The sequence below is a fragment of the Hydra vulgaris genome, chromosome 02 (assembly GCF_038396675.1).
Source record: "Hydra vulgaris chromosome 02, alternate assembly HydraT2T_AEP".
Classification (NCBI taxonomy): Eukaryota; Metazoa; Cnidaria; class Hydrozoa; order Anthoathecata; family Hydridae; genus Hydra; species Hydra vulgaris.
In genome coordinates this window covers 68193687-68205000 of record NC_088921.1, presented here as the reverse complement: position 1 = coordinate 68205000, position 11314 = coordinate 68193687, and the positions used below count along the sequence as shown (strand labels likewise).

Genomic DNA, 11314 nt, shown 5'->3' with positions numbered 1-11314 from the left:
TATATAATTTAAATTTATTGAATAGATTAATTTTTGTGTTGGGATTTTTAGATTTTATATATTTTTTATAGAGCTTGTTTTTTATATTAATTGATTTCAGAATTCCATAGGTGATCCAAGGTTTAGATTTAAGTTTAGTTTGGTTTGCGGAAAGTTTTTTGTATGGGGCATGACGATCAAGGATCGCGTTAAGTGATTTTAAAAGGAAGTTCAAAGATTCATTAACATCGTCACCATTCTTAATATTAAGTTCCCAATTAATATCTGATACTGCCTGTATAAATTTATTATTATCAAAATTCCTAAAGGATCGTTTGGTAATTATTACTTTTTTGTTTTTAGGAGGAGTATTTGGAATACAAACAAATTGTGCTAAGTGATCTGAAATTGATATTGTGAGGTTTCCAGAAATTAGATTAGGAGTTTAAAAATTTAAAAAGATGTTATCAATAATTGTTTCTGATGTACAAGTTATACGTGTTGGTTGAATTATTGTAGGGAAAAATGAGTAAGAACATAATGAGTCAAGGTAATCAGAGATAATATTGGATTCATTGTAATTTAGTAGGTCCATATTAAAGTCACTATTATCACAACCTGTTTATTTTCAGAACTAAGCTTTCCAAGTAAAGGGTTAAAATGATCGGAAAGGAATTCCTTAGGATTTAACGAAGGGTGTCGGTATATACAGCCAATGATGATATTTTTTTTAAAAGGATTGACAATTTCAACAAAGACAAATTCCCAATACTTTGGGATGTATACTGTAAGATCTTGTCGAACATTGTAGTTTATGTTGGATTGCAAGTATGGAAGAGCACCTCCTTCTATGGCTTCAGTTGGACAATGTTCGATAGTATAGCCATTTATATTTATATTAGTTATGCTAGAATCATTAATCTAAAATTTAGATTCTGAAATACCAAACACAATAGGGAGAAAAGTAAGTGAACTTATGAGACTGCGAAGATCATCAATATGAAAAGGTAAAGATCCAGTGTTTAGATGAAGGTACAATTCAGAATTTGATTTTATAGTTTTATTAAGATCAAGAATATCATTATATTTGCATATATATATATATATATATGTTTATATATATATGTATATATATATATATATATATATATATATATATATATATATATATATATATATATATATATATATATATATATATATATACTCATTGGAAGGATTAGAATCTGGATTATCGTTGCTATTAAATTCTGTGTTTCTTTAAATATTTAACCAAATAAATAAATAATACAAATAAAATATTCCTTTCTTAAAAAAAAAGTATTTGATATTTTGTCTACTAGTCTAACTAGACTAACGTTAATAGCATAACTTACAAATTTCTTATGGATGTCAAGAAGAAGGAATTAGAAAAAACAATATATCCTGAAAAACTCTTGAATTATATTTAATTCTGAATAAACATACTTTTTAAAAGTTTTATTTTAATATAACCAAGTAATTTACAATTTTATAAATTTTAAATAAGATTTAATAAGATCAATACCTATTATTTAATATTATTTGCACCTTCACTTGACATGTTACAACTTTTTTATTCTAGATAAATTAAAATGGGGAATATGATTTAACTTATGGGCAAAACTGAGTTTTAAAATGATTTTGTTGAAAATCTTTATGAGTATTAGCTAATTATTAGTAATAATTTTTTTATTTTACTCTAATTCACTTTTATCAAGGCTGCAAAGAACCACTATTAAGTTGGGAGTTACTGTAAAAAAAAGAACAGAGTTATAGACCAAAGAAATGGTTAACAGAAGACTTGAAAAGTTGTAGGTTGTATGAGTCAGGAATTGCCTTTGTTACAATTTCTACCCTGTGTCATAGTTTGGGGGCAAATAGATATGATCAAATACAAATTAGGTTATTTCTAGACTCTCAACTACAAATTCAAATACAAATTTCGAAATGCAAATATAAATATTTGCAATTTAGGTTAAGTAAAAAGAAATTTTTTTTAACTTACTTTTTGTAGTTTTTAAAAACAAATAATCTACTTTTACTTACAAAAAGTTTTTTTTACTCTAAACATTTAATAAATACAAATATTTAAAGCCATATCTTTTATATCCTATATTTATATACTTTGAATTTTTTTTAAAGCCACCAAACCAAACAAATACAAGTTTTTCAAAGCAATTGTCTGACAGATTGTAGCTGGCATGGAAAAAACAGCACAAGCAATAGATACTATCTCTACAGAATCTTTATAGTTTTGCTGCCAGTATTTAAATGGATCTGCAGTGTCTTTTAAGCAAGGTTGCTCCAAATAATTATCTACATAGTGCTCTACTGATTGGCGGTTAAGGTTGGTTGGATACAATTTGAAATACATCTTATATACTCTTATACTTTGCCAGACATTTAATACTCTTATACTTTGCCATTTAATACTCTTATACTTTGCCAGACATTTATCAATTGAGGCATTAAGAATTTGTGCAAACTTACAATGATACATTTTATATAAAACTGCGATATTGGGATGCAACCCATGAATGCATGGCACAATAGCACTGGTTGTGACAGTGTTTCAACCTTGCATCAGATCTGTTGCAAGTTTAAATTGAGCTTACATTTCTGACAGCTCCATGAGGAGGTTTCTATAATATTGACTGCTTTTGAACTTGGAATCAAGTTTAACCAATATCTCAGTGTCAACTTTAAGTAGTTACCTGATCATCATAAGGTGGCTGTTCCAGCTAGTTGAATTGCCATTTAAACGCTTAGTTCACCTTGCAACTAATCTGATGCTAAGCTATGATGAACATAAGACATCAACTTTGACACTTTGGCTATAACTTGGGTGATTTGGCCTGCTTCTTTCAAACCATCAAAAGTCTGAATGAATTCTTTAAGATGAAATTTAATTTTTCTGCTGTGTGAGCCAAAGAACCATTAACAGCTGGGCATAACTTTTCATCTTGCAGTCAACAACTAAGTGACATTATTTCAATATATGAATACATGTATCTGTTGGACCATATATCATCTGCCAAATACAACAAATACATGCCAAATTTAAATGTATATATTTATATGTAGGTGTTCCTATATACGCTACTGCTTAAAAAATAGATCAAACCACCATTATTATTCTTTTGTTTCAAAACAGTTTTCAAAAAATTAAATTTTCTATTTTAAGAAACATACTATAACACACTTATAATATTATTTAATTAATTATAACAATATTAACCGATATTATTTTTGGTCTTCGAAATAGAATGTTGAAGAACTATTTTTATTAAAGCAAAAGTATTATATTATACACTCTTGATTCCATTCTCTACCTCTATAAATCACTTTCATAAAACATTTTTGTATGTATTACTGTTGTCATATTTGTTGTGATTCTTCTAATGATGCCTTTTCTTTGGACAAGATCCTAAAATGTAAATGTAGAGGCTGTTACCCAAAATTTCATCATAATGTAAAAGTTTGGTAAATTTAACATATAATTATTTTCATAAAACATGACACGGTTGGTGACAGATACATATTTGTATTTGTATTTAATAACAAAATGACATTGTAATATTTGTATTTGTATTGTATTTGAATAAAAACTTTTTTAAACATTTAGTAAAATTAACATTGAGAACAAATATGTTTATTAGAATTAATGAGAGTTATAATTAATGGTTTTTATTTTACAAAAGAAATATCATTGCATTGTGAAATTTAAAAGTATTGTTTAAGTTTCAGTTATGTAATAACTGAAAAGGCATCATTAGAAATATCACAACAAATATGACAACAGTAATACATACAAAAATGAATAAGTGATTTATAGAGGTAGAGAATGGAATCAAAAGTATAAAAATGGCAGCAACAATCAAAAGATGCAACCTCATCAATAAATATATTGTGATAACTATTAGCAGTAAACAACTGAATTTTGGGGTAAATTTCACTATCCACTGCCTGATCCTATTACTGAAGAGAAATCAGATTCAAAATCAGCTGCCTGTTTAAAGCAATCAAAAAGAATGACTTTTTGTCAAGACTGCAGTATATAGTTGCATTATCTGCAAATAGAAAAGTAAGATGCAGTTGCCGTTCTGCAAATATAAACATAAAATTATCAAGATTATTAATATAGATGAGAAACAACACATGACCGATTAACCTTGTAGTAAACAGAAGTTACTGGAAATAAAGAAGCATATTGTCCATCATGAACTATTTTAATGTTGAGTTAAAAAAGAATGATTTTAAAATTAAACTATTCCGGCTTTGATGAGATAGATCATGTGAATTTTGTTTGAAATAAGATTCAATGGATGAAATGTTTCTTTAAGGAACACTACTGTTTGTAAAAGAAAGATTAAATAATTTGGTAATATAAAGGTTTTTTTATGTTTAATATTTTTACGTACTACAATTATTAAATTTGACTCTTTTAAATAGTGCATAGCATCCTATACAATTGACTCAATCCTGCTAACTAACACAAAGTTGTAGCAAAAGACTTATTATGTGGCCTCTGCAATGCACTAACAGGGACATCATCCATGCATAATTTTTCACTGTTAATACTCTGATATTTTACAGCTGGTAATAGAATCCGCATCTCCCAGAGCTACAGAGTTTGGAAATCTTACTTATGACAGCCTCAGAACCACTAAATCGCATTGCAGATCTGTACTTTTATTAGAAAATAGCAAAAGGTTTTGTGTAGTAATTGCTATGGAGACACAAGCTAAAACCTGTAAGTGGAGTCTTACAGGTTTTAGCTTGAATCCCACTTTTGTCATCCTAAGCAGGAAACAACATAACAAAAGTTTAAATCTATTCCAGCTTTTTAAGTGAAGGAGGTATTCAAGGTTGGTCAACAAAAACTTGCTTTATTATACATTTTTATCAAGACACTATTTCTAGTTATTAAACAACCATGAGTCCCAAGACAGAGGATTTTTCAAGTCAGAGTTAACTTCTCCTAGCCTTTGCCTAAAAAAAAAAGTTTTACATGTAAGCAGGACGTGTCCAGGTTGTGCTGGACTGCATATTACCAGTAGCAGGGTAATCAAGATGATCAAAGCCTGAAATATTTTTAATATTAATATTTTAAGCTAAGGTTATTTAAATACTTTGAGGCTAATTAATCAATATCCCTATGAAACTTTTCTGTCCTTAAGCATCATTATCAGCATTAGTCAAAATGTGCAATAGGTACATCACTAGTATCTTTATTAAAGTCAAAACTGTAAAATATTTTCAAGGTTAAGAATAAATACTTAACCTTGACAATATTAAATAAAGGCTTAGAAGCATTATTTTATATGCTATAAAAGCTAAAAACAAAAGTCTTACCTAACTGTCCTAACAATTGTGTAATAATTAACAATATATCATGATGTTATATTGTTAAAAGTTGTTTTTCATTTTTTAACTTTATTTTTAACATTGTTTTGTTAATTCATTTATTACTTCATTATACAATTTAACTTATTAATAAACCATTAATTACAGTTTGTAAAAAAATTATACTTTTGTAAAGTTTCAGTTATTAATTAATTGCTCTGCTTGTATTGCGTAACATTTCTGTTATATAGTACCAATAACAATTTTTTTATGATTTAGCACATTTTCAGCCCCTTAGAATTTTATTTGATTGGTTTTGTGCTATCTTTTATGTAGCATTTGTTTGTATTTAAAAATAATTTTTGTTTCATTCAACTAACTTAGGTTGGTTAATAACTAAAATTAACAGAACACTATTGCTTTTAATTTGAACAGCAATGAGCAAAATCACAAAAACATTCAGAGATAATTTGTAAAGAAAAATAAATTTTTCATGACCACTAAACTTTGTGGATTAATACACTTACATCCGAAGAAAATGAGATAACCTAATATATGTGTCTAATAATTTATAAATTTGTTTAAATTTGTTCCCAAATTTGCATTTGATAGAAACTTTATATATTTAAACATTGGACTATGTATTTAGTGTAAATACTGTATTAGAATAACGCAATTAAAATTTTTATTTAACTAATTTAGTTTTATTTAACTTAATTTATTTAACTATTTTAATTAAAGTTTTAACTCAAATTTGTTAGATGCAGAACACAGAAAAACACTTATCATTTATTTGCATGAAACAATTTTCATTAGCATGAAGATCTTTATAGATATGAGACTTTTGTCTCTCTTGTAATGTTCAGATATCCGGGTCTTGAGATGGCGAGTAGTTTCACCTATATAACAGGAGTTACATCCTGCACATATGAATTTATACACCACGAACGATTTGAACTCTAGAGGAATAGGATCTTTAGAAGAAAATAATTTAAAAATTTTCAGTGAGGTAAATACTAATTTAATAATTGCTGAACTGCAATATCTTTTAGCAATTGAATTCAGTGTTTTTTTAGTTGAAGCAGATATTTTTCCCAAAAACGTCAGTTTATCTTTGTCTTATTTTAAACTGCCATTTTTAATGGAAAAATATTTGATTCAACTAAAGAAATACTAAACTCAATTGCTAAAAGATATTGCTGTTCAGCAAATATTAAATTAGTATTTACCTCACTGAAAATTACTCAATTCTTTTATATATATATATATATATATATATATATATATATATATATATATATATATATATATATATATATATATATATATATATATATATATATATATATATATATATATATATATAGATAGATAGATAGATAGATAGATAGATAGATAGATAGATAGATAGATAGATAGATATATATATAGAGAGAGATATATAGAGATATAGATATAGATATATACTAATATATATTTTTTATTTATTATATATATATATATATATATATATATATATATATATATATATATATATATATATATATATAATTTATATTATTATATAATAGTATATTATATATTATATAATAATAATATACTATAAAATAGGATAGTACTCTATAATAGTGATACCTACAAATAAAATACATTAAAAATTTAGTAAATATATTTAATAATTATAATTTATATAAAATCTTATCACGATTTTCATGTTTTGATTTTTCTGGGCATGACATTGACTTCTTGTAATTAATTTATCATCAATTAGTCAATTATAAAAGCATCGATTTGGATTAAAAATACAAATATAAATTTATCGAATCACTAAAATTTGATGAATTAACTCATTATTGACTTAAGTTGGCTAATATTAATTTTATAATTAAATTTAGTGAAACTTTAGGTTAATTTACTTGATAAATAAAGTTAATAAATTTAAATAAAAATAAAACAAATCTAAACAAAATTTAGAACATATATTTATTTCTCCGGAAAGGTAAATATAAAAGCGGAAAGGTAAAATATAAATATAAAAGGTAAATATAAATATAAAAGGTCTCCGGAAAGGTAAAATATAAATATAAAAGCATGGAGCACCATGTCAACCGATCACATTTATACGCTTAACATTGACTAATTATACGCTTAACATTGACTATGCTAATCGCTGTAACATAGACGTGCTCAGAGCACATAAATATAATTAAATTTCTATTTTCGCGTTGCTCAAATATATAAATATACCGATATTTAGACGCCTTTAAGCGGAAAGGGGCCAAGCGCCATCAGTATGGTTTTGAGAAAATGGTTTTCTTTCTATCTATAACAGTATACTGGATTATCAAGTATACTGCTGTATCCAGTGGATACAGCATTTTACTTTTTTTCTTGATATCTTCCTGCTTATTGACATTTTTCTCAAAAATGATTTTGATGACGCTTGGTCTCTATCCGTTTAAAGGCGTCCATTTAACATATAAATACTACGTAGGTCTTAAAAAATTACAAAACTGTGGTAATTTATATATATTAAATTTAAACTAAAGTTTTACCGATATCTTCATGAGTTAAACCACGCTTAGATCTAAACAGTGTAAGTGACAGCGATGTTGTAAGTTTAAAAAGTTACGATACACAATCTTTCTTTTAGATGCCAAAATAGGTTTTTGCTCCTTTAGTTCATATCAAAATTACATTTTCCTGTTTTTCAATAAATGTATAACAAGCTTCCAGAGTTATTGACAGAGAGGTATTACCTGCGCTAATACCAAAAAAAAAAATCTTTGTTAAAGTTGCGTAATTTTTACTTGGTTGCGGCTATTTCTTACTCGTTTTTGCGCGGTATTTTACTTTGTCGACTTTTAAATCTTTATCGACATCAAATTTTAATAACTACTAAAATAACAACTTGAATAATCGCAATCAAAATATGATATCTTCTACAAAAACAAATTACAAAAAAAAAAAAAAAAAAACATTTTCTAAATTAGACTGCTCTTCGTTACAACATGTCGTACACAAAGTTGAAACATAAACGGATTAAATGCAAACAATAATATCATAATCAACGTAAATGACATGTAAATAATATTATTATTAGTAGAAGTAGTATTTCTTTTAAAGTTTCGGCAAACTTTAAAAGAGATACTACTAAAAGTGTTAGCGAATATTACCTTTACAAGGTCGTAAAGACTAACACCACAAGTAACTATAGAAGAGTATCTTTAAATTTAATTCTGATAATAATATCTTTAAAATTCAACGGTTTTAACTTAAAAGTTTCAACGGTTGTACAATTACCATCGCATATTGACATCAATTATAAATATATTGGACTGTCGTAAAATGTTGATTGTGAAAAATGCGACTTTTACGTATATGAACCTATTACAAAGCTATTTAATTGCGCTGAGCTGAAATAATTCGTTTGCAAATAAAAATTTAAAAAGCATATTATTAAAACTTATAATAAGTAAACACTGAAAGTAATGATAAAATTTAATATTAGTATATTAAAAAAAAATTGTTTACTAAAAAAACTATTTAAATAAAATTGTTTGCAAAAAATAACTATTGATTTTTGCTTTTTAGCAAATTTTTTTAATCAAAATTGTTAATTGAAAAAAAAACTTTTTTAAAAAATTGAATTAAACGATTCCTTTTGTAATTTTATCATAAAATAACATTAAAAAACTAGTTTTTGTAATTTTTGATGTTTCATTTGTGATATTATATGAACATACTTGAATATGGATTTTTTTTTTCCATGTTTCAATGTTGCTTAGCTCAAACATCAAAAAAAAGTTGTCTACGGTCATGTTCATTCGAAATATTTTTGAACTCCAATCGAGTTTTTATTTTATTATTTTATTTTTACAATTTCAATTAACGGTATAGTTTTTCTGTATAATTTAGAAGAAAAAAAATTGGAAAAAATGTTTTTTTATACCTGAGATACGAATGTTCAAAGCTAAAGTGACCTTAAATATTAGGCATTTTTTACGGTATATTTGATATATTTTGCAGACAATTTAAAAGATATATTTTATATAAATCTTTTAAATTGTGTAACTTTTTCAATCAAATTTAAATAATTTTTTAATTAAGTTTAATAGTGCCCACAATTTTGCAGGTCCCTAAATTTGTGGGGCCCTAGTCTGTATCCTAGTTGGCTTATTGGTAAATCCGGCCTTGATACCAGTAGCTCAATTTGCATCTCTTTTAATTAAAATGTAGCTAACTTTTAGCTCAGGAAATGTAAGCTAACAGTCTTTTTTAATCATTGTTAAATACTATGAATGTTATTTCATATAATAATTGAAAAACGGATTTTGTGAAGGCATCCCACAAGGAAAGCTACTAAAAAATCTTGTTTATTTCTTATTTACGAAAATCATTTGAGTAAATTTTCAAATATCTTAAGTTCGATTTTATTTGCAGACGATACTAGAAGATTTTATTACAACAAAGATATTATTGCTTATTTGAAACAGTAAACAAAAAGAGCTTGTGAAAACAAGGGAACTATTTGTATCACTTAAACTTTCCATAAATATAAAAAAAAAAGGGAATAGACTTTTTCTATCGTCTTCATGAAAAGCACTAAAACCTTTAAAACTTTCTAATCTTTTTGTTTATGAGATTGAAACAGTTAATAACAAGCAAGCTTAAAGAACAAACAACTTGTATTCTTTCGAAAACAAGCATATTTTTAAAATAACAAAAACAAACCTTTATACTGATTAGCGGAAACTTGATAATTCTCGCGAATGACTAGACAAACTTGAAAATGAAGCAGAGAAAAAAATATTTTGTTCTCCTAAAACTCTTGTATCTTACGATACGAGAGTTGTTAAATCTTGTATCGTAAGATACAAGACTTGTTAGAAACTTTTCATAAGAGAGCGTTCATTGTTATTACTAGGTGTTGTTCTAATCGAAAGTATGACGCGGAAGGAGCACATATTTATGGCTCAAAATAAAATTTCTAAGAGTACTGCTTTACTACACAAAGCCAAACAGTTGTTAAATTAGACCTGTTTAAAATGCATTTATGTTGAATAAACAAAAGATTGCTTTAAGAATTATTGCAAATGTAGATCATTTCTCGCACATTGAATTTCTATTTAATAAATTTAACATACTCGAGTATGTTAAATTTATGAAATGCGTTGAGTACTCAACGCATTTCATTTCAAACGCAATTTCATGCTTTTGTATTTAAATTTGATTTAAAAAAATATCACACATCTTAATTAACTCAAATTTGAAAAAAATAAATCATCTATACCCAACTCCTTTAATTCAGAGTAATCACGTGTACTTATTTCTTTTTATTTATTTACTTTTATATGTTCTTAGAACCGAAATTTTTTCTTAAAAACACAGAGGTTTTAAAAAGGTAGCAAAAGTGCTCATATTGCCCTGACTACTTGGTAATATCAGCGCTTTAAATTAGCTCAAAAAATAATATAAATTAAGTAAAAAAAATATCTAGCTGACAATTAGAACTAATTTATGGAATATAATGATTCTTTATTAACAAAACTTATTATGAAAAGATCAAATTTTAAACCACTTTTTATTGAAACAATACTACTTTGTTTTTCGAAGGGAAAAAAACGAAAAAAAAATTGTTATTTTTTCAATTTTAACAATTTTTCAATTTTATATTTTTTCAATTTTATCAATTCACACCTTTAAACAATAAAATTACAAATTTTTTGAACTTAAATTGCATAAGATATTTAATTAAATTAAATAAGATATTTAGTAATGTTAAAATTTCAAAACTCCTACTATGTTTTTATTTAAAAAGCAATTAAAACCACTGTAATTTTAAAACTATTAACTAGGTAATTTCAATGAAAAAAACTGGATAATTTGAGCATGCTTATATTACAAAATATCGGTATCTTTCAATAAAGTCAAAACTAAATGTTTCTATGCAATGTTTTTCCAACAA

At 25.8% G+C, this 11314-nt stretch overlaps 1 protein-coding gene across 1 annotated transcript in view; it reads right to left on the bottom strand.

The window, feature by feature from the left end:
- Positions 1-8490, bottom strand: part of LOC100197813 (putative RNA polymerase II subunit B1 CTD phosphatase RPAP2) — a 71457-nt gene extending 62967 nt beyond the window's left edge. The window contains exon 1 of the mRNA XM_065791779.1: positions 7902-8490. The gene's annotated coding sequence lies outside the window, so the exon portion shown is untranslated. The remainder of the gene's footprint in view (positions 1-7901) is intronic.
- Between the last annotated feature and the right edge of the window lie 2824 nt (positions 8491-11314).